Raw genomic sequence first — 21,300 nt, 5'->3', positions numbered from 1 at the left:
CATGAGGGTAAAAACCTCCTCTGCTGAGGCCACGACATGAGGGGCAACGTGTCGGGCAGAGTGACAGAGAGGACCCAGGTGTCCGGGCACCGGCACAGCAGTGGGAGCATGGACACGGACACACATCCACACGCAGGCGTAGCTTTGCTGAAGGGATTTACTGATCATGAGAGGGAAATGGCCCAGGGCTCCCAGGGGATCAGACGGGGTCATCCAGGGATGATCATCTCCTCATGTCACTGGAGGGGGACAGGACACGGCTGTCACCATCAGTTTCAGTTCTGAAATCAGAGCCCAAAATGAGACCTCCAGTGTCAGCTGGGACATGAGGGGAGGCTTCTCCCCACCGTCTCTCTGCAGAGACCCAGGGAAGGAGAGAAGAGTTGGAGCCCTCAATCAGCCCAGGACAAGACTTGGTTCTCCTGAGATCCACGTGGCACCCAGAGCTCCTTGGCCAGTGTGTCATTAGCCCCGGATGCCCCTACATCTCCCAGAACCCTGCCCAGCCCTCAGGGTGATCCTTGGGGTCTGTAAGGCCCCAGAGCCCCAGCCTGGCCTGCACGGTGACCCTCTGGGTCCGTAGAGCCCCGCTGGGTGCAACAAAAGTCATGGGGGCAGCTCTGTCCAGCGTGGCCTGGGACACAGGGCATGGACAGTCTCCTCTGTTTGCTTCTAGATCCACGTTCTGCCCACCCAGGACCCTTTGTGGGGCTGGAGATGCCCTGATGCTGCTCACCAGCAATGGAGGAGATGGGTGCACTAGCACTTCAGCATCTGGAAGATCTGGAACCTGGTGTTTCTGCTGCAAAACATCATCCACCCTGAGAGACAGAGGGAGCTGGGGAGAAAGGTTGGGTGAGGGACACACTTGGGTGCACTGGGAGGCAGGGGAAAGCGATGGGGTCCTTGGGGAAGGTGACTCCAGGGAAAATGGGGTGCGTGAGCTTGTGTGGTGGGGCACAGAAAGCAGTGGAGGTCCTGGGGAAGGGGCTGTGTCCTGGGGTATCCTGGGGTGCACTGGGCTGTAGTGGGTTGTGATGGGATGGAAGGGAATGCAATGGGAGCCCTGGGCAATGGGGCATCCCTGGGAAAACACTGGGGAGCAGGGATGTTCTGTGGGGCTGCAGGGGGTGCATGGGAGTGTACTGGGGCACACTGGCATGTTCTGGGGCACACCGGGATGCCCTGGAGTTTCGTGGCCGTGGGAGGGAGGGTGTGGGGCAGCAGAACTTGTGACACCTACCGCAGCCCTCTTCACTCGCCCCAGTTTGAGTCCCTGCTGTAGAGAGACCATGAGACCTCACTGGTCACTGGGATGTCCCAGCCCCAGCAAGGGAGGGGAGGACCAAGGTGCCCTCCAGTTCCCAGACTGGATGCCCTCCAAGTCCGCCCCACTACTCACATGCAGGAGAGACCCTCCACTTGCTTCCAGCAATGTTCCTGGAAATGCCTATGAAAGAAGAGAAAGGGGTTGGAGACAAATGGGGCTGTGGGTGGGGCACAGGTGTCCCCAGCCCCACCAAGGCCCCTGGATTCTCCCTCATCTGAGCGTGAAAATCCCTTCTGCTCCCCCCAACCTCATTCCTCCAAGTTTCACCTGGGATACCTGTTCATGGCGGACCAGGGCTTGGGTTGGAGAAAAGGATAACATGGGAATTTGGGGCCTCCAAGGAGGACGGTGGCTGGGGGGGACCCAGAGGCAGGGCACTGTTGTGAACTCGCAGAACCCAAGGGACCGGGCTGGGGGTGCTGGAGGGACAGGACTGCATGGGATGCAAGTGAGGGGTAAAGAATTCAAGGGGAGGGGACACGGGGAATTCAAGTGAGGTTGTTGGTGGGGGCAGGAGGAAGAGGACAGCAGAGGAACAAAACACGGGGATCAGGAAAGTGTTTGGGAGGGGGTGTTCAAGGAGGGGGATCTGGGGGCACTACCGCAGGGGACAGGGTGAAAGGCAAAGGGCGGAGTGGAAAGATGGAAAGAAAGGCGTTGGCATCCATCAAAGGGAGAGCATTTGGGGACCCTCTATAGGACACAGAGGAGATCCTGAGGAGGAGATACCTGAGGGGTCTTAAAGGATGGAATGGGGAGGCCCAAAGAAGAGGGGTGTGGGGGCACCAAGACAAGACACCGGTGGGGGCCCTCACTGGAGCCTCACCTGCGCATCCTCTGGGGTGCACAGCAGGATGGTGAAGAGCAGGGCCACGCTGAGCACTGCGACCTTCATCTTCCTCTGCGGTGCAGCGAGTCCTGGGTGATGCCAGAAAAGGTGAGGGCACCTTTATCCCTCCCAGGAGGACTCCCTGCCCCTCCCCATGCCTCCAGCCCCCAGGGCAAAGCTTGGCAGAGACACCCGCCCTGGCAACCCAGCCTTGGCACAGAGTCACTCCCGCCTTGAGCACTGATCCAGCTGCCTTCCCTGGCATCAGTGCCGCTTCCTGCGTGGGGCAGCTGCACGGGGAAGGGCCCAGGCATCCACAGTGGTGAGGGGGGACAGCAGTGTGTCCCTGACAGCCAGACACCCTATGGTGATGACCCACTGCTCCAACTCAAAACCATCCTGCAACAACCCCAAAAGCCTGAACCCCCCACCTGCCAGTGCCCCCCACCTCCCAGCACCACCATCTCCCAGTGCCCCTCAACTCCCAGGCCAGTCTTTCCCTATGGAACCCCCCTAGAGATGACACCAGCCTCAAATCTGGGGTCTCTAAGCACAATTATCTCTGAGCCCTTTCCAGCCCCTTAAATAAATGAGGGGCTGGGAGTCACTCCTCTTCTTGGGGCACCAGGGACCCCAGGATTAGGGAACTCTGGGAGGTGGGAGGACAGCTGGGGCAATGTGGACAGCTGGTGACTGGGATCCTCAGTCACTGGTGGCACTGACAATGGGGAGCACTGGTGAATCCTGGGCTCTGGGAGAGGAGGGCTGGGCTTGGGGGAAGTGCTGGGGTGGTGTCAGTGCCCAGCTCCAGCCCACCCCATTTCCCTTGCACCGCCAGCCCCCAACTGGTCCAGTCTGCAGCCACAGCTGAGAACAGAGCAGAGGGAACATCCCCTGCCCTGGTTCTCACCTGTCCCTGTCCGGGGTCACTGCGCCCTCCCAGACAACCTGGGTCCCGCCCTGTAGAGCTGATCCCACATGGTGGGTCCCAGTGTCCCTGTCCCCAACAAGGCTCTGGCTCCAGCCCTGTCCCTTCCTGGGACTTGGTCACAGCTCACCAAAGGCCCTTGCCCCCATCCTTGGCCCAGGCCAGCGCTGTCCCTGAGCAGGACGTGGCCATCCAGAGGGACGTGATGAAGCGGGCTCTTGTTCCCAGGCAGCCGCTCGGAGCTCATTGCAGGACGGAGCTCCCCTGGCACAAGGAGGGATGTTTGCTCCCACAGCGGCTCTGATAAGCTCTGTTTGCCCAGGGCCCATGGCACAAGAAGCCCGTTCACCAAGATCGGTGCCTCACAGAGTGACCGATCAGGGGATCCAGGGCAGTTAAAGCAGCCTGGAAGCCTGGGCTCCCCCAGCCCTGGCAGCGGGCAGAGCCCACAGAGAAGGGCAGTGCTGGGGCAGCGGGGAGGAGCAGGTCCTGGGGCACCCGCACGCCTGGGGCTCCCTGGCTGCCCTGGGCACAGGCTGGAGCCCAGAGGCCGGGGGGTCCCAGGGGAGCAGCTGGACAGCCGGGGTGCCGCTCTGCTTCGGGACAGCCTGGGGAGTCCTGCCGGAGCGGGGCTCAGAGCAGCTGGGGGATGGAGCTGTGTCCCCAGGGGCACGGCCTCCCCTGCCCTCTCCCCCGCCCGCCTCGCAGCTCTCCCTGGCTTTTTGCGGGGCCGCGGGGTTCCCTTCACTGCACCCCCGGCCCAAACATCCCCATCCTGGGGGCCCTGGTCAGCATCCTCTGGGCACTGTGGGGCAGTGTGACAGCGGGGGAATCAATGGGTTTATAACTCCAGTCTCAGTGGCTGCTGCCCGGGCGACCTGGATGTTGAGCGGTTTCCAGCACCAGTCTGTGCTCACTGACTGGAGCAGAAGAGGGATCTCAGATTCCCAAGACCCGATTTCTGTCCCTGCAGAGCTGGCAGCCCTTCAGGGACATACCTGTGTTTGCTTTGATATTCTTCAGTGGCTGACTCTGGGCTGTGTGAGCATCTCCATGATGTATTTTTACAACCATGTTCTCCGTACAGACAGCAACACCTTGCCACAGTTCAGCAGCCTCTTGGAAAGTAAATGTGGAAAAGCAAGATGTGCGGTTCCAGCCATCTGGATGATAAAGGAAGATCAATACTAACATGACCATCTGGACAGTCAAAGACATAATACTAACATAATAACATAGAAAGGGCCTTGGACAGAGTACTTTGAAGTACGTTTCTCATAACTGTAAAAAGTTATAGCCCAGACTCGTGAGAATGGTATCTCGGGCCGGATAACCGCCCCCAAGTGCATGGGATGTGTGAATGTCCTTGGGCCTGGTCTGTGAACGAGTAGGAACGTAACTGAAATAAACATCACATGAGTTTAGTGTGTTTTTAATAACAATTACTGGAAAAACATCTTATGTACCATCTTAGTCCAGGCCCATATCTGTCCCCAAGGAATGTATTTTGGTGTTGGGGCAGGGGAGGAGCACAGACAGGCAGCCCGGACCCCTGGGTCCTCTGCCCTGCTCGGGGAGGGGAGGTCGTTCCCTGTATGATGGGCTCAGCACTCCTGGGCTCACAGGAGATGTCACCCCCTCCAGAAGCCATCTGCTGTTCACAAGGCCACCAGTGCAGCAAGTCAACATTCATTTGATGCAACCAGTCTGTTAGAGCCAGTAATCCTGTGTAAAATCGATGCAAAATTACCACTGTGCTTAACTACAATGTGCCATGGAACAACCAGGCACTGACAAATCTCTCTGTTTTCCCTGGGAAATCACATTTGTGGCACTTTCACCCCCAAATCTCAGCAGCAGCGTCTGTTAACACCGGTTAACAGCTTTGGGTACCCAGAGCTGCCTTCAGCTCACGTGAAAACGTCTCCTCACGCTCAGTGTGAGCCCAAGAACGACGCCTCCCCAATGCCCAAACTGAGGAACCTCAAGCAGTGCCCCCTTCTCCAAGGGCTGCGTTACAATCTGTGACAGAAAGGGGCTTCCACAGCCTGGAAAAGCTCCACAAGGAACTGGAGATTCCTGGGTCTCAGAGTAATTCTAGAGCTCAAGTGGTGACAGCCATCAGCTCCAGCTCAGACAATACATGCCAACGCCCATCACTGACCCAGGAAGGCAGCTCTTCCTGTCCTGCCCAACGCCTTCAAATCCAGCACACTTTGTCCCTCCAACAGGAGGCAGCTGATTGATTTCTAACACCACTCTTCTCTGTCTACTTCGAGATGAACCAGACATACGTTATACAAGCAACCAAGTCCCCGCCTGGAAGCAGCGGAGCCTTTTGCCTTCTCCTTCCCACCCCACTTTGCAGGAGAAGGAAAACAAACGGCAGAAGAGACGCTGAGAAATTCAACCACCAAATGGAGAGGAAACCTTTGAGAGCGGGAAAACTTATCCGTACAATGGAGAGAGCTACGCTGAATGAATAACACTGAAAAGGAACCCTTCTTGCAAGGTAAAGTGCACAGCAATTCAAGACCTGCTGAACAGACCCCTGCCATTCTCAGCAATAAACAACCCCCAAGGCTCAACCAGCCAGCCAGGGTCACTGCTCTAAATCCAAGCGCAGCTGCACCGACCTGAGCCAACACGGACACAGCCGCCTCCCTTGGCCCACACGAAGCTGCACAGGCCACGCGCTGCTCCAACAGGAACGTGCTGGGGACACCCGGGTTTCCCATGGCGGCCTCTGCGCTGTCACCTGCACAAAGCACCAAGAGACCGGCAGCTGTGGGCTCAGCTCCGGGGGTTCCCGGGACCGGGGTCTCCAAGGGCCCGTTCGCACACGGACCCTTGTGCGCGCGCCCCGACCGCGGGCGCCTCTCCCGCCCCCATCCCGACCCGCCGCTCGCCCCCCCGGACCCGCCGCTCGCCCCCCCGGACCCGCCGCTCTCCTCCCCGGACCCGCCGCTCGCTCCCCCGGACCCGCCGCTCGCCCCCCCGGACCCGCCGCTCGCTCCCCCGGACCCGCTCAGCAGCCTCCGCTCGCCCCAGCCCTGTAGCCGGAAATTGCGTCACCGGGAGGGGCGAGCCGAGCGGCGCTGCCGGCAGGACCCCGCCAGAGCTGTCCGATTATTCGCCTGACCCGCCAAATTTTTATACGAAATGTGAATGAGTTGAACAGTTATTAAAATAACAAAGTCTCTGGCAGCCGTGCCGTCATGGTGGCTCAGAGAGTGGAAAACCCCCTGAACTGCAGGTCAGCCTCAGCTCTCAGATGAGCTCCTCCCCGCCCTCCGCACCGCTGACCCCGCAGCACAAAGCGCGACCGGCGCGTCCCGCGGGCGGACTCGGTGTCCGCGCTCGTTCGTCGCCTCCTCGCTGGCTGCAGCGGGACTGAGGGGCTGTGGGTTCCAAACCTGCGGTTTGCTGCCCTTGCACAGAGGAGAAGGCTCGGCTGCTGAGAACAGGTTCCGTGTTAAACTCGGCTGAAGAGAAGTTTCTCCTCCTGGGATCTCAGAACAGCAGCAGCTCCAAGGAACTGACAGAGCATGGGCCGCGGGCATTTCTCAGTGTCTGTGCTGAGAGGTTTGATCTGGGCGTTGTTAATGCCAGAAAGAGGTGGAAAGATAGAGAGATAAAGATGAGGGGTCGTGCTGCACAGAGTTACAGCATTTTTGCAAATGAGGAACTGAAATACGTAGCTTACGCTTTTTCTATGGATAAACAACGTTTAATCCAATTCCTTAACTGTATTCCTTGAACACGTGTTCGTTAGAGCACAAGCCAAACAGCGCTGGGTGCGCGGGCGATTCACTCTTTGTACTGGACATTCACATTAACAGTGCTGATAGTGGTTACATCACCAATCCCGTGTCCATTTCCATTTCAATTTCAATTCCCCTGGTCCTTGGGTTACTCCCCAGGTTCTTTTTCCCGTCCGTGGTCCTTTAACTCGAGAGCCGTGTGTCCACCCTTTCTCTGCAGTCCGAACGGCTGGTTCTGTAGTTAATAAGGCAAGAAAAGGTCCTTCCCATTGTGGGGTCAGAGTTTCCTCTTCCAGGTTTTAATTAGTACTTTATCCCCAGGTTGTATTTTATGAATCGGAAACCCTAAAGGCAGAGTCTGATTTAAAATCTCTTTCTCCCTTCATTTAGTTCCTGCGACTATAAACTTTATATGCAATTTCAATTAGCTGAGCAATAGTTACATCCCTCAGCTCCTCCCTTTTGTAGTTTCTTACACTAATTTCAGACCCAGATCAGTCTGTGCGCAGAACAACACTGACTGCAACACAGCTAACCCAGAATTTCACATTCACATCACTTCCCCCTCTCATTTACTCTCATGTGTACAGATGCATCTGAACGGGGAGCGCGGTGGCACTTTAATAATGGAACCGGTTCTCATTTTGTAATTATCTCCCCGAACAAAATTCTTTTGGTACCAAATATAAATATGCGAAGTAAAAGGCTGAGCTCAGACACGCAAACCGCACGCCAAGCTCAAATATACAAACAGATCACAATTACATTCATTGAAGACAATATCTCGATTTTAGCCTTGCGCCTTTGGGCCGCTCGCTGCTCAGCCGGGTGGAGGCACCGCTGGGGCTCCTGACAAACAGGGCAGTGCGGCTGGAGCCCCATCGGCACCCGCCCCGCTGCTCCAGCGAGCTGGGCTGGGCAAGGCTTTGATTGGTGTCCATCTGGGTGATACAACTGTTATCCCAAAACCAGGGGTCTGTACTCGCTGTGCATACGGAAGAAAAGCCATATTTAGCACACCGAGATGAGACACAGCCGATCGCAGAGTTGCGCAAGTCTGGATGCTGGAATAAAGCTGGCGTGCTAGAAAGAAAAGTAACGGCTGTCACACACAAAACCTCATCGCCACATTCGCACAGTTAAGAGCTGAACTGCTCATCGTCACACAATGTACGTTTTGGGTCAATCTGTGATCTTACTGTACCGTTTAAACAGATACCTACAAGGAAAAGAAGTTAGTACTAAAAAGCATCTTGCAGGCTGTTCTGCAAGTCTCCTGTGATTCATTTGTTGTCAGTGATTCTCCCTCTGCTTGCTGAAGTTCAAACCATTACTCCTTCACTGCAGCTACTCAGATGTTTACCTTTACTCTTTGTTTCTCCTTGTCCCTATACCATACTATAGGATCGATAGCTTCTTCGTCCTCTTGCGTCAGAGTATATAATCTGACTTGCAAGGTATTCCCTTAACATGGTAGATATCTGAACACAGCACTTGAGCTTCCACGACTAAACGCTGTTCTAAAGGCTTTTTGGTTATTTCTTTGTCAGAGGGCTAATTTGCACTCTGAAGTGTCCGGACTGTCACTGTTGTTTCCTAGAAACTCAAGTACTGTGGATGGTACCCATTTGTAATACTTGGGATGTACGGATTGGCTAAAGGTGCCTTCCTGTTTTGGTGGCTGACTGTGTAAGAACACAAACCTGGAGTGCAGATTTCATGTTTCTGATGCTTAAGCAGCAGAGACAAAATATCTGATGAGTTCCTCTGGCACGGTTGTGTTCTAGATCTGTAACTCTGAATTTGTGACAAAGTAGGAATGTGATTTTGGCTTGGGGTTTTTTTAGTTGCCCTGAACGTACCGAGAGAGAACAGTTTATACAAATAAATTGCCACCTTCCCTAGCCTGTCAGAATATAAGGTTTTGATGTCCAGGCTTTACAATCTGTTTTCACTGCTTCATGTTGGGTTTTACTTGAAGTTCTGATCACCTTTATGTTTTCTTCTAGAAGTCGAAAGGAGCCAGTGAGTGGAACATCAAAAGCAGCACGAAAAACACACGTTCCCACTGTTTTCCCTACACACTACACTGAATTCTAAACAATGTAGCCTTGTATTAACTTTCCAAACATTAACATAATGTGTTTTCCAATAAAACATAGGCTGTGTTGTAAATCCAAAGTGAGCAATGCCGTGGTTTGCACAGTTCTGATGTGAATATTGGTGTTTGTGCCCAGCAACACATTGTATTTCATTGTGAATGTGCCGGAATATTTCCGGTCTGACTTTGTGTTGTACAGATAATGTCAGATTGGTTTTAGATCGTGTGGGTTCAAGGTTTGCACAGCTTAACGTGCTGCCGTGGTGTGCGTCTGTCTGTCCAGAGCCGGTAACGTGTGTGTTTGTACAGCTTGTGTGTGATTTCTGTTTCTTGCAATAACAATTGTTTGGAGTGTGGTTTTTGCCATTTTCACATTGTATCACTCAGCTCTTGTTTTTCAATGCTTTTTTTTTTGCCTAATGGTTTTTGGAAAAGTTCTCAAAAACCACTGAGAAACCGTTATTGTTAAACTTGGTGCTGTTTCTTTCTTGTGACTTGGGGCTTCAAAGAAATACCCAAACCAATACATTCCATACATTTGGAAGACAGTTCTGTGCAGCTAAATGATTCCTTTTCTTGTCCTTAAATACTTGGGCATTTGTGCTAGAACTGTGTAACAGGAGTGATATTGTTGGGGCACCTCTGAGTGCAAGTTTGTCTTGGATAGATTGCCATGAATGTAGACACTGCTGCTCCACAAAGTGATGTTCTGAAGTTCTGCATTTGATCTTTTCACTTCATCTGATGAAGCAGTGGAGTTTAATCATTTGTCTGCAAATGAAACTCCCTAAAAGGCAGTGTACAGGGAACCTGCGGCAGGGAGCTCCTGATTCCCACCTGACTCCTCCAAAGGCCTCTCTTAAAAGTGAACAAAAGCCAACAAAAGCTGCGGCCCCTCCCTCCTGGGCCACTGCGGTGGGCGCCTCCCCTGAGACCACAGGAAGGTCCAGGCTCCTTGTCCTGAGTGGTCAGGGCATCGCTGGCAGGTGGCACCTGCTCGCCTGCTCACAGCCACTCTTGGGTGCCTTCATGGCCCAAAATCCCCGGGGATGCCACAGGGCCACCCACTTTTTCCTCGCAGAGGGCACCAGTGCCCAGGAGGCCTGGACACAGAGGTGGGCAGGGAAATGGAGATAGGCTGGTGTCGAGGGTTAAGATTGCGGGGTGACAATCAAACCCTGGCAGATGTGTTGTCAACCTCCTCTGCCCCCCACTTCCCCCTTTTGCCCCTCCCTCTCCCCCCTTCCCACTCAGCACAGGTGATTGAGAGGGAAAGAAGGACAGAGAGAAGAGAGTTGGAAAAGTTAAAGATGTTTTACTAATGCTACTGATAAGAATAGAGAAAATAACACAAATATACAAAACCAATCTTGTAAGTCTCAGCAACTGCAGAGCCAGCACCCAAAGTCCTGGATTGGACTCTGTAGCCAACCGGAGCTGGATTCAGTCTCTCACTGGCCTCAGTTCGCAGGGACGACCAGCAAGGTCCTCTCCTAATGTCGGCCATAAGCAGAAGGGAAGGAAAAAGGCAAAAGGGAAGGAAAAGGGACGAGATCCTCGTGATCTCCCGCTTTTATATGAAGTATTCACGTGAATGGAATGTTATACACAGTTGGTCATCAGTTTCTCGTTGCCCCTCTCGTGAGATGTCCATCCGTGCTTATCAATAAGTTTTCATTCCATTGCTACGTTTATGTCCTGGTTTTGTTAAAAACAAGTTTCTCTTTTAGTGAATTTGCCTGTCAGCTCAAGCCTTCATGTCAGCTGCATTTTCCTGGAGAACCCAACACATGTTTTGGTTAAACCCAGCAAGGGAATGCAAACTTATTGATAAGCACGGATGGACATCTCGCGAGGGGGGCAATGAGAAAACTGATGACTGAGCGACTGACCAATGGTGAATAACATTCTGTTCACGTGAATACTTCATATAAAAGTGGGAGATCACGAGGATCTCGCCCCTTTTCCCTTTTCCCTTTCTTTCCTCATGGCCTTTTTCTTGTTTTGTTAACTACAGAACCAGCTGTTTGGAGGGCAGAGAAAAGATGGACACGCGTCTCTCAAGCTAAAGGACCCCTGACGGAAGAAAGAACCTTGAAAGTATCTCAACAACCGGGCAAACTGAAATTGAAGTTGACTCGGGGTTGTAAATGGACTGTGGTATAAGCATATCCACAAAGGGAACTTACCAACAGGATTGTATAAGAAATGTCTAAGAATAGAAGATCAGGAAACCAGAGCTCGGTTGAGGATTCCAGTTGCCACTGGAAGAATAGAAAAAAAATAGCCAAGAATGGTGGGAGGTATTTACTGAAGGGGTGAATGGGAATTCAGAGAGTCCACCAGTGATGAAAAGAATAGAGTGCAGACAGAGAAATCAAATTCCGTGTTGCTCCTGTTGTTCCTAGGAAGTGAAGGCCAAGAGTTGGGAAACGATAATCGCCACGCTAACGACAAAAACAGGAAAGGCGGGGACATGGCCCTCGCTGCCGAGAAGACGACGAACTCGGCTGCCGGCTGCAACCTGCTCGGCCAGAGAGCGTGGAAACCTGGACCTGATCCTCTTGCCAGGAGCGGTGACTTATTCTTCCCAACTTAGCCTGGCTAATCCCTGTACCAAGTGCTACGAGCGTGTGAGAATAGGAAGACTAACCCAGTATGTTCTACATTATCACACTCGTATTAATTCTGGATGTTATGATAGAACAAAATTGGAGAAGTGTGAAATCCAAGGGCAGAAATTATGGGTAGCAACTAACCTAGAGAAAGGTGGACTCGCTGTAGGCTCTGCCTCCTGCCCTAGGGGAGAACAGAGCATCTGTTTTACACAAGCTGGTAGGAGGGGCTATTCAGATGGAGGGGGAGTGCAAGACAAAACTTGAAACAGAGAGGAGTTTAATAAATGCCCCATAGGAGGAATGCAAACTTGGAAAGATGGTGAATGGCCTGCACAAAGAATATCTGAATACTATGATCCAGCCACATGGGCCCAAGATGGAAACTGGGGATCCCGTACCCCTATATATATGCTAAACCAAATTATTCGGTTGCAAGCAGTGGTTGAAATAATAAGCAACCAGACGGCTGAGGCACCGAATCTCATAGCGAGACAATTGTCTCAGACCAGAGCTGCAGTGTACCAAAATCAGGGAGCGTGAGATTGGCTTTTAGCTGAAGAGAGGGGGGCGTCTGTGGGAAACTGAATACTTCGGAGTGTTGTTTGGAAAGAGATAACGATGGGGAAGCCATAATGAAAATAGCAGAGGAGATAAAACGCGTTGCACATGTACCAGTACAGAAATGGAATTCTATACTTACTAGCCATTGGTGGGGTAACTTATTTGGGGGAGCCTGGTGGAAGAAAATAGGCTTCATGATAGTATGTGCATTTCTGGGTTTACTGTTTGTGCCACGTATGACCCCGTGCTTTGTTCGGTTAATACATTCAGTAGTCCAAGCCATGCAAATCTCAGGCACGCCTATAGATCCTGAAATGGCAGCAAAAGGAACGGGGTATAAACTAATGATTTTAAAAGATAACACCAAACTGGACCTGGCCATCGCACTGGGAAGAAGAAACCCAAAAGGAAAGCGCTAGGAACTGCAGTGAGCGGGGTCACCACGCCAAAGAGCGCGAGCTCCCGCTGCAGCCCAACAGATGCCATTGCTGCCGGGGCACCAGCCACCCGGTCATCAGCTGCCCCAGAAGAGCAACACGAATGTTTTGTTCAACATGAGAATTTGTTTGTTCTTTGAGGGAGAAAGATAAGTCTTCTCCTGTCGAAGCAGCCTTCTTACTTGTGGTCCGAGAAAAGGTTAAATAGGGAATCATCACGTTAGTACAAGAATTTACTAACCTTCCCGAAAAGGGGGGAACTGACAGAGGGAACTAACTAACTAACTAACCCATTATGTTAAGAAAAAACAGAACCTCGTCGAATGCCAAGGTAAGAGGTTTTACAGCACCTAGATGTAAACTTGAGAAGACGAGATAACGAAGATTTACAGCAAAAGGGGGGAACCAGTCTGATTTCAATCGACTTGGCAGCTTGGGTTCCAGTCCACTCAACATAATGAGCCAAAGGTAAAGAGGTCACTGTGACGAGGCTGAAGGAGCCTTCATCCAAAGACCCTCCTCAAGACCACCAGATGGCACTGCGCAGGTGCAACAGGGAGGGGTCAAGGAGGAGACTACGGAAATGATCACCTGGGACTCATTTTAAGAAGAAGCGGGAAAGGTTATGGATATGTAGAGGCGTTCCTGGGGTCATTATGAATACGTAACACCTTACTGTATTAAACACACCTCATTCAGCTTCTTTGGGGAACTGAGAACTTGCTGAGCTGACACCAAGTCCTGCTGTGTCCCTGTCACCCGCAGAGTGCCCGCATCCTCCCCACGGTAGCGGGCATTGTGACAAAGGTTCTATGTCAGCTGGGTGTGGCAGCCGAGCGCCCCCTAGGGGAGGGGGAGCCTGTCAGCCCCGGGCCTGTCACTGCCTGCTGTCCCCCCTGTCAGCAGCGAGGCCTCGGAAAAGTTTCCAAAACATCCGCAGACTTGGGTCCAGCGTGGCCAAAAGTCTCCAAGAGACAAGTCGGAAAGAAGGATATGGAACAAAGGGAGAAAGCGAAGGGAGCAAGCCAAAGGGAGGGAAGAGGAAAATCTAGTGCCGGGCTGCAGGACTGAAATGGAGGAATGGAAAGACAAAAGCCAGGAAGCAGGAGAGTTTGAGAAAAGGAAAGAGGAAAGAAGAGACATGCAGCCAGATGAGGGGTCAGTGAGAGAGGCTGGGACAGAGAACAGGATGAGAAGGAAATAAGGCAAGGCAAAATACGCCAAAGGACGTTTCCTTGCTTTATATTTTCTACCACATTCATCTCGAGACGAGGAGGAAAGCCATCAGATCTGATGGATTAGGCCCAAGCAAAAACCCCGGCTACTTGAGACACTTAGACTAAGCCTAAAATGCAAAGATCTCTCCATAAGGATGGGTTTTATACTCTACTTCCACAATCTGCTGGCAGTACAAAAGAATAAGCGGCAGATCTACTAAGGCTGAGTTACGGTGGTTTTGTGCAGAAGGATATGGAACAAAGGGAGAAAGCAAAGGGAGCAGGACAAAGGGAGGGAAGAGGAAAAACCAGTGCTGAGCTGCAGGACTGAAATGGAGGAGGTTTTGCATTTTCTTATGATACAGTTGTATAGGTGGCTTCAAGCCTAGACAACACGATTTCACGTTTTTCTTCTGGAGTTATGCATTTGCTGTTCTTTCTTTCTTCTTGTTCTTTTAGCAGGATCATTTTACCTGAGCATGGCAGTGGCCCTAAAGGCACTTGCTTTGATAGAGCTGTCCAATAAGGTGTTGAACAAGTCCTCGCAGACACGCAATGATGTAGCATGCTATAGAAATCAGTGCTTCTGTTACTTCGATTAAAGAAGTAATTTCTCTCAATATTCCAAACCAAGATTCTAACAATCCCATGAGTGGACTATCTACACCTGAATTCTCAGCCAATTCTTCTGCTGAAGCTGTGGTTAGACATATATCACCTTTTTCTGCCAACATCGTATCTGGGACCATGTTATTTTCCCATGCCATTCTACTAGTAGCATCTAATTGCTTGGTGATTCATTTAACTGCTTGTCTAGTATAACTTATAAATAAATGTTATTTATCCCGTCTACATTCTTGTTTGTAGTTACCTACCAAAACAAAAAGGACTCAGAACCCGCAGCTAACTTGACTTCTTGCTTTGTGTTCCTTGGGGACTCCTCTGGGGACCCCAATCTAATTGAAATAAACCCTGTCATCAGAGGAAAGCCCTCAACTCCTTTTTCTGTTGCCCTGATGGATCACAGTGTTCAAATGCCAGGGTAAAAGGAATTTCCAATTGTACGACGTCACAGGTACCTTCCCAGTGGGGGATAAAATGGAATGAAGTGTCATCTTCCCACAGTACCACCAAAGATCCACTCAAGAAGCATTTGAGGACATATGAGGACCAACTTCCCGTGTCTCTGCACACCTACTCATGTTCCTAGGAACTTGGTATCATTCCTGCCGCGTCGTGAGAGACAGGCAGTATGATTTCCAATTATTCCTGAAAATGCCAGGGGGATTTTGATATTTTCCCCTGCAAAGCTGGAAACAGTAGGGAGAGAGTATGACACGACTTATTTCTCCATGCCGTAGAGTCTTGGCATAAGGCTAAGACGCACTCCATCCCCTGTCAATCTTCGCTCCACCCCAGAGGGAAGGGTACCACTTGGGCCACAGGCCTTCCTGCCGCACAGGCATAGCAATTGCTCGTTTAGGCTTTGCACCATATATTTGATCCATTCTACCCAGGCATTTGTACCTCCATATATGTTGAACCTTCCCAGGGCATCTTTTCTACTAATGTCTATTTGTGATCCATAAACCCCACTTACTGAATCATCTGCTCTCTGTCTTGCAATTAGCAAAGGGTTGCACTGCAGAGACTCACATCCTGGGAGAGACTGTCCTTTAGATAGGGTCATTTTTCTTTTCAACTCTATAACCGTTCATTGCTCACTGTCCATCCCCTAAACTCTGTGCTCCAAATAACACTGTACCAGGAGGGGCAATGAGAGACAGTAACAAAAACTGTGCACTTATTTAAATCATCCTTAGACTCAGGCCCCTTGGACACGTTTCTTTTCATAACTCCATTCTCTTTAGCTCTGTACATCCCCACAGTTAAGGATGTGGCAATCATCTACTCAAATTGTTAGGGAACCTTCAGTTTCAGTGACGTTTGTTAAGTAACCCATTTGTAAATTCTACATACACAGGATTAACAATCCCCAAAGGTTTCATTTCATTTTCATCTCTGTATCTTTAGTCGAAGGGGGTCATCAGTTGTCAATACTTGCCACTCGTCATTGTCCTTTGGAGGTTCGATTGGCTCTTTAATCCGTGTCTAATGAGTCCACCCTTTCTCAGCTGGTCGTACCACTGTCTCGGTGAGCAGCAGAACTTGAAATGCTCCTTCCCAATCTGGCTGAAGCTTCCGTTTCTCTCCAGGATTTGACCAGGACCCAGTTTTCAGGCTGAAACTTGTGAGCTGCAAACTCTAAAGGCAGAGTTTGTGCCAGAAGGCCTTGTGCCTGAGAGAAGATAGGTAAGACAACCCGAGTATACAGTTTTTGAGAAATAAATCCTTAGTTTCAAACTGTGGAGGTCCACCTGTTCTTAAACTTTTGCTACCACTGCTGCTGCGGCAGTGCTCAGGAGGAAAGCTTCTCCCCAGCTGGCAAGGTGATCAACCAACACTAGTATGTATTTAATTCGACCAGCTACAGGCAAATCACCTTGAATATTTTGAGAGAGTTGTAAACTTGGACCCTGCCCTCCTGCAGGCTGCTTTTTAAGTGCCTTTTTATTTATTCCTTTACAAACCACCCATCTTTCACAAATTTGCTTGGCTATAGTATAAATTCCCGTATTACGTCACACATTGCTTGTGTTCCCCAATAACTCTCCTGATGTAGAATTGCTAATACCTCCCTCATGATTTGCTTATTTAACATTTCTCTACCATCTGGGAGTACCCATTTCCCACTCTGTTCCCTGGCTCCTAATTCTTGGAGGACTTCTTCTTATTTTTCATCAAAAACTGGAATTTCCTGTGAGGCCAGGACCTCAAGCGTGAGATAACTTACAGTTATCACTTCAGGTTTTAAGGCTGCTTCTCAGGCCATTTCATCTGATAACCAATCTCCCCTGACACAAAAGGAGTTTCCCCTCTGATGTCCCAATGGACATCATGTACTACAGCCACTTCTATTGGTGACATCAGATTATGTAACACTTGTCCAACTGGTTCTTCACAAACCAATTCTTTCCCTTTGCTATTCATTAGACCCCATTCTTCCCAGATTTTCCCAAAGGTGTGCACTACTCCACATGCATATCTAGAACCATTACAGACGGTACCTTCTTTTCCATCTAACATTTGCAGTGCCTGATTGACAGCGTATAGCTGGCATGTTTGAGCTGACCAGTTATTAGGTAACCTGCCCGTTTCTTATTTCACCACTCACACCTTCAACGATGGCACACCCACTGTGTCTTTTCCCCTGAATTATCCCTGAAGTCCCATCTATGAGGAGGTGCAGCCCATTGTCATCTCTCCACAGGAAAGCAGCAGGGTTTAATTTCCTGCTTTCTTTCACCAGAAGAGCGGTGACTGCTGCAGTTTGCACACACTCAGGACACTGGCTCTAAGAGCTTAGATAAGTGTGCCACTGGCTGTCGCTTCCCCCCAGCCCACTTGCTGGTGGAGCAGTGTGGGAGGCAGAACAGGCCACCCTGTGCAAGCATTGCTCAACAGTACCAAAAACATCTCTGTATTATCAACACTGCTTTTAGCACGAATCAAAAAACATAGTCCCATACTAGGTACCACAAAGAGCATTAACTCCACCCTGGCCAAAACCAACACAAACTTCCAGGTAATAGAATAGCTCTCAAATTTTCTCCTTATCACCCCCCCAGGCAGTAACTGTGCTTCCACACCCAGAGCCTGTAAAACGTTTGTCTCTAATAAATAAGCTGGGGAATCTTCCACTAATATATTCCTTCCCCATACACTTTTAATTCTTATTATCACAGATAGGAATTTATTCATAATTGTCTCTCCTTCCTCCCTGCTACCCCATTTATTACAACTCTTTCTTCAGTTTTAGATCTTTTTAGGGTAGAATTTAGAAGGGATAGGGTAGCTTCTGTTTTTACTAAAAACTAGACCTCATTACCTCCTACTTTACGAATTACATGCCCCTTTGCCATTTAAACAAGTTGCCCCACAAAAAAGAAACACCACAAATATTTTCAGCCCCTCTGATTTTCCAAAGTGTATTGAGTTTTCCTCCTTTAGTCATTTCTAACAGTTGCCGTCCTCGGGGTAAATATCCCACATTTCCACAATAAGAGCATTCCATTTTCTCTCACTCTCTCACTGTACCAAATGCTACAAGCGTGTGAGAATAGGAAGACTAACCCAGTATGTTCTACATTATCACACTCGTATTAATTCTGGATGTTATGATAGAACAAAATTGGAGAAGTGTGAAATCCAAGGGCAGAAATTATGGGTAGCAACTAACCTAGAGAAAGGTGGACTCGCTGTAGGCTCTGCCTCCTGCCCTAGGGGACAACAGAGCATCTGTTTTACACAAGGTGGTGAGTGGGGCTATTCAGATGGAGGGGGAGTGCAAGACAAAACTTGAAACAGAGAGGAGTTTAATAAATGCCCCATAGGAGGAATGCAAACTTGGAAAGATGGTGAATGGCCTGCACAAAGAATATCTGAATACTATGATCCAGCCACATGGGCCCAAGATGGAAACTGGGGATCCCGTACCCCTATATATATGCTAAACCAAATTATTCGGTTGCAAGCAGTGGTTGAAATAATAAGCAACCAGACGGCTGAGGCACCGAATCTCATAGCGAGACAATTGTCTCAGACCAGAGCTGCAGTGTACCAAAATCAGGGAGCGTGAGATTGGCTTTTAGCTGAAGAGAGGGGGGCGTCTGTGGGAAACTGAATACTTCGGAGTGTTGTTTGGAAAGAGATAACGATGGGGAAGCCATAATGAAAATAGCAGAGGAGATAAAACGCGTTGCACATGTACCAGTACAGAAATGGAATTCTATACTTACTAGCCATTGGTGGGGTAACTTATTTGGGGGAGCCTGGTGGAAGAAAATAGGCTTCATGATAGTATGTGCATTTCTGGGTTTACTGTTTGTGCCACGTATGACCCCGTGCTTTGTTCGGTTAATACATTCAGTAGTCCAAGCCATGCAAATCTCAGGCACGCCTATAGATCCTGAAATGGCAGCAAAAGGAACGGGGTATAAACTAATGATTTTAAAAGATAACACCAAACTGGACCTGGCCATCGCACTGGGAAGAAGAAACCCAAAAGGAAAGCGCTAGGAACTGCAGTGAGCGGGGTCACCACGCCAAAGAGCGCGAGCTCCCGCTGCAGCCCAACAGATGCCATTGCTGCCGGGGCACCAGCCACCCGGTCATCAGCTGCCCCAGAAGAGCAACACGAATGTTTTGTTCAACATGAGAATTTGTTTGTTCTTTGAGGGAGAAAGATAAGTCTTCTCCTGTCGAAGCAGCCTTCTTACTTGTGGTCTGAGAAAAGGTTAAATAGGGAATCATCACGTTAGTACAAGAATTTACTAACCTTCCCGAAAAGGGGGGAACTGACAGAGGGAACTAACTAACTAACTAACCCATTATGTTAAGAAAAAACAGAACCTCGTCGAATGCCAAGGTAAGAGGTTTTACAGCACCTAGATGTAAACTTGAGAAGACGAGATAACGAAGATTTACAGCAAAAGGGGGGAACCAGTCTGATTTCAATCGACTTGGCAGCTTGGGTTCCAGTCCACTCAACATAATGAGCCAAAGGTAAAGAGGTCACTGTGACGAGGCTGAAGGAGCCTTCATCCAAAGACCCTCCTCAAGACCACCAGATGGCACTGCGCAGGTGCAACAGGGAGGGGTCAAGGAGGAGACTACGGAAATGATCACCTGGGACTCATTTTAAGAAGAAGCGGGAAAGGTTATGAATATGTAGAGGCGTTCCTGGGGTCATTATGAATACGTAGCACCTTACTGTATTAAACACACCTCATTCAGCTTCTTTGGGGAACTGAGAACTTGCTGAGCTGACACCAAGTCCTGCTGTGTCCCTGTCACCCGCAGAGTGCCCGCATCCTCCCCACGGTAGCGGGCATTGTGACAAAGGTTCTATGTCAGCTGGGTGTGGCAGCCGAGCGCCCCCTAGGGGAGGGGGAGCCTGTCAGCCCCGGGCCTGTCACTGCCTGCTGTCCCCCCTGTCAGCAGCGAGGCCTCGGAAAAGTTTCCAAAACATCCCCAGACTTGGGTCCAGCGTGGCCAAAAGTCTCCAAGAGACAAGTCGGAAAGAAGGATATGGAACAAAGGGAGAAAGCGAAGGGAGCAAGCCAAAGGGAGGGAAGAGGAAAATCTAGTGCCGGGCTGCAGGACTGAAATGGAGGAATGGAAAGACAAAAGCCAGGAAGCAGGAGAGTTTGAGAAAAGGAGAGAGGAAAGAAGAGACATGCAGCCAGACGAGGGCTTAGTGAGAGAGGCTGGCACAGAGAACAGGATGAGAAGGAAATAAGGCAAGGCTGGGCCAAAGGACGTTTCCTTGCTTTATATTTTCTACCACATATATCTGGAGACGAGCAGGGAAGCCATCAGACCTGATGGATTAGGCCCAAACAAAAACCCCGGCTACTTGAGACACTTAGACTAAGCCTAAAATGCAAAGATCTCTCCATAAGGATGGGTTTTATACTCTACTTCCACAATCTGCTGGCAGTACAAAAGAATAAGCGGCAGACCTACTTAGGCTGAGTCACGGTGGTTTTGTGCAGAAGGATATGGAACAAAGGGAGAAAGCAAAGGGAGCAGGACAAAGGGAGGGAAGAGGAAAAACCAGTGCTGAGCTGCAGGACTGAAATGGAGGAGGTTTTGCACTTTCTTATGATACAGTTGTATAGGTGGCTTCAAGCCTAGACAACACGATTTCACGTTTTTCTTCTGGAGTTATGCATTTGCTGTTCTTTCTTTCTTCTTGTTCTTTTAGCAGGATCATTTTATCTGAGCATGGCAGTGGCCCTAAAGGCACTTGCTTTGATAGAGCTGTCCAATAAGGTGTTGAACAAGTCCTCGCAGACACGCAATGATGTAGCATGCTATAGAAATCAGTGCTTCTGTTACTTCGATTAAAGAAGTAATTTCTCTCAATATTCCAAACCAAGATTCTAACAATCCCATGAGTGGACTATCTACACCTGAATTCTCAGCCAATTCTTCTGCTGAAGCTGTGGTTAGACATATATCACCTTTTTCTGCCAACATCCTATCTGGGACCATGTTATTTTCCCATGCCATTCTACTAGTAGCATCTAATTGCTTGGTGATTCATTTAACTGCTTGTCTAGTATAACTTATAAATAAATGTTATTTATCCCGTCTACATTCTTGTTTGTAGTTACCTACCAAAACAAAAAGGACTCAGAACCCGCAGCTAACTTGACTTCTTGCTTTGTGTTCCTTGGGGACTCCTCTGGGGACCCCAATCTAATTGAAATAAACCCTGTCATCAGAGGAAAGCCCTCAACTCCTTTTTCTGTTGCCCTGATGGATCACAGTGTTCAAATGCCAGGGTAAAAGGAATTTCCAATTGTACGACGTCACAGGTACCTTCCCAGTGGGGGATAAAATGGAATGAAGTGTCATCTTCCCACAGTACCACCAAAGATCCACTCA

The 21,300-nt window shown here is 49.8% G+C and overlaps 1 non-coding gene across 1 annotated transcript; it reads right to left on the bottom strand.

Moving 5' to 3' along the window:
• Positions 1-5,167: 5,167 nt before the first annotated feature.
• On the bottom strand, positions 5,168-5,252 carry LOC139825885 (small nucleolar RNA SNORD45). The gene has a single exon (XR_011736044.1). It is a non-coding gene; the product is annotated as a small nucleolar RNA SNORD45 (small nucleolar RNA).
• Between the last annotated feature and the right edge of the window lie 16,048 nt (positions 5,253-21,300).

Source organism: Patagioenas fasciata, chromosome 29 (assembly GCF_037038585.1).
Source record: "Patagioenas fasciata isolate bPatFas1 chromosome 29, bPatFas1.hap1, whole genome shotgun sequence".
Classification (NCBI taxonomy): domain Eukaryota; kingdom Metazoa; phylum Chordata; class Aves; order Columbiformes; family Columbidae; genus Patagioenas; species Patagioenas fasciata.
Note: the sequence above shows the minus strand (reverse complement) of the source record. Positions and strands in the feature narration are given on the sequence as shown.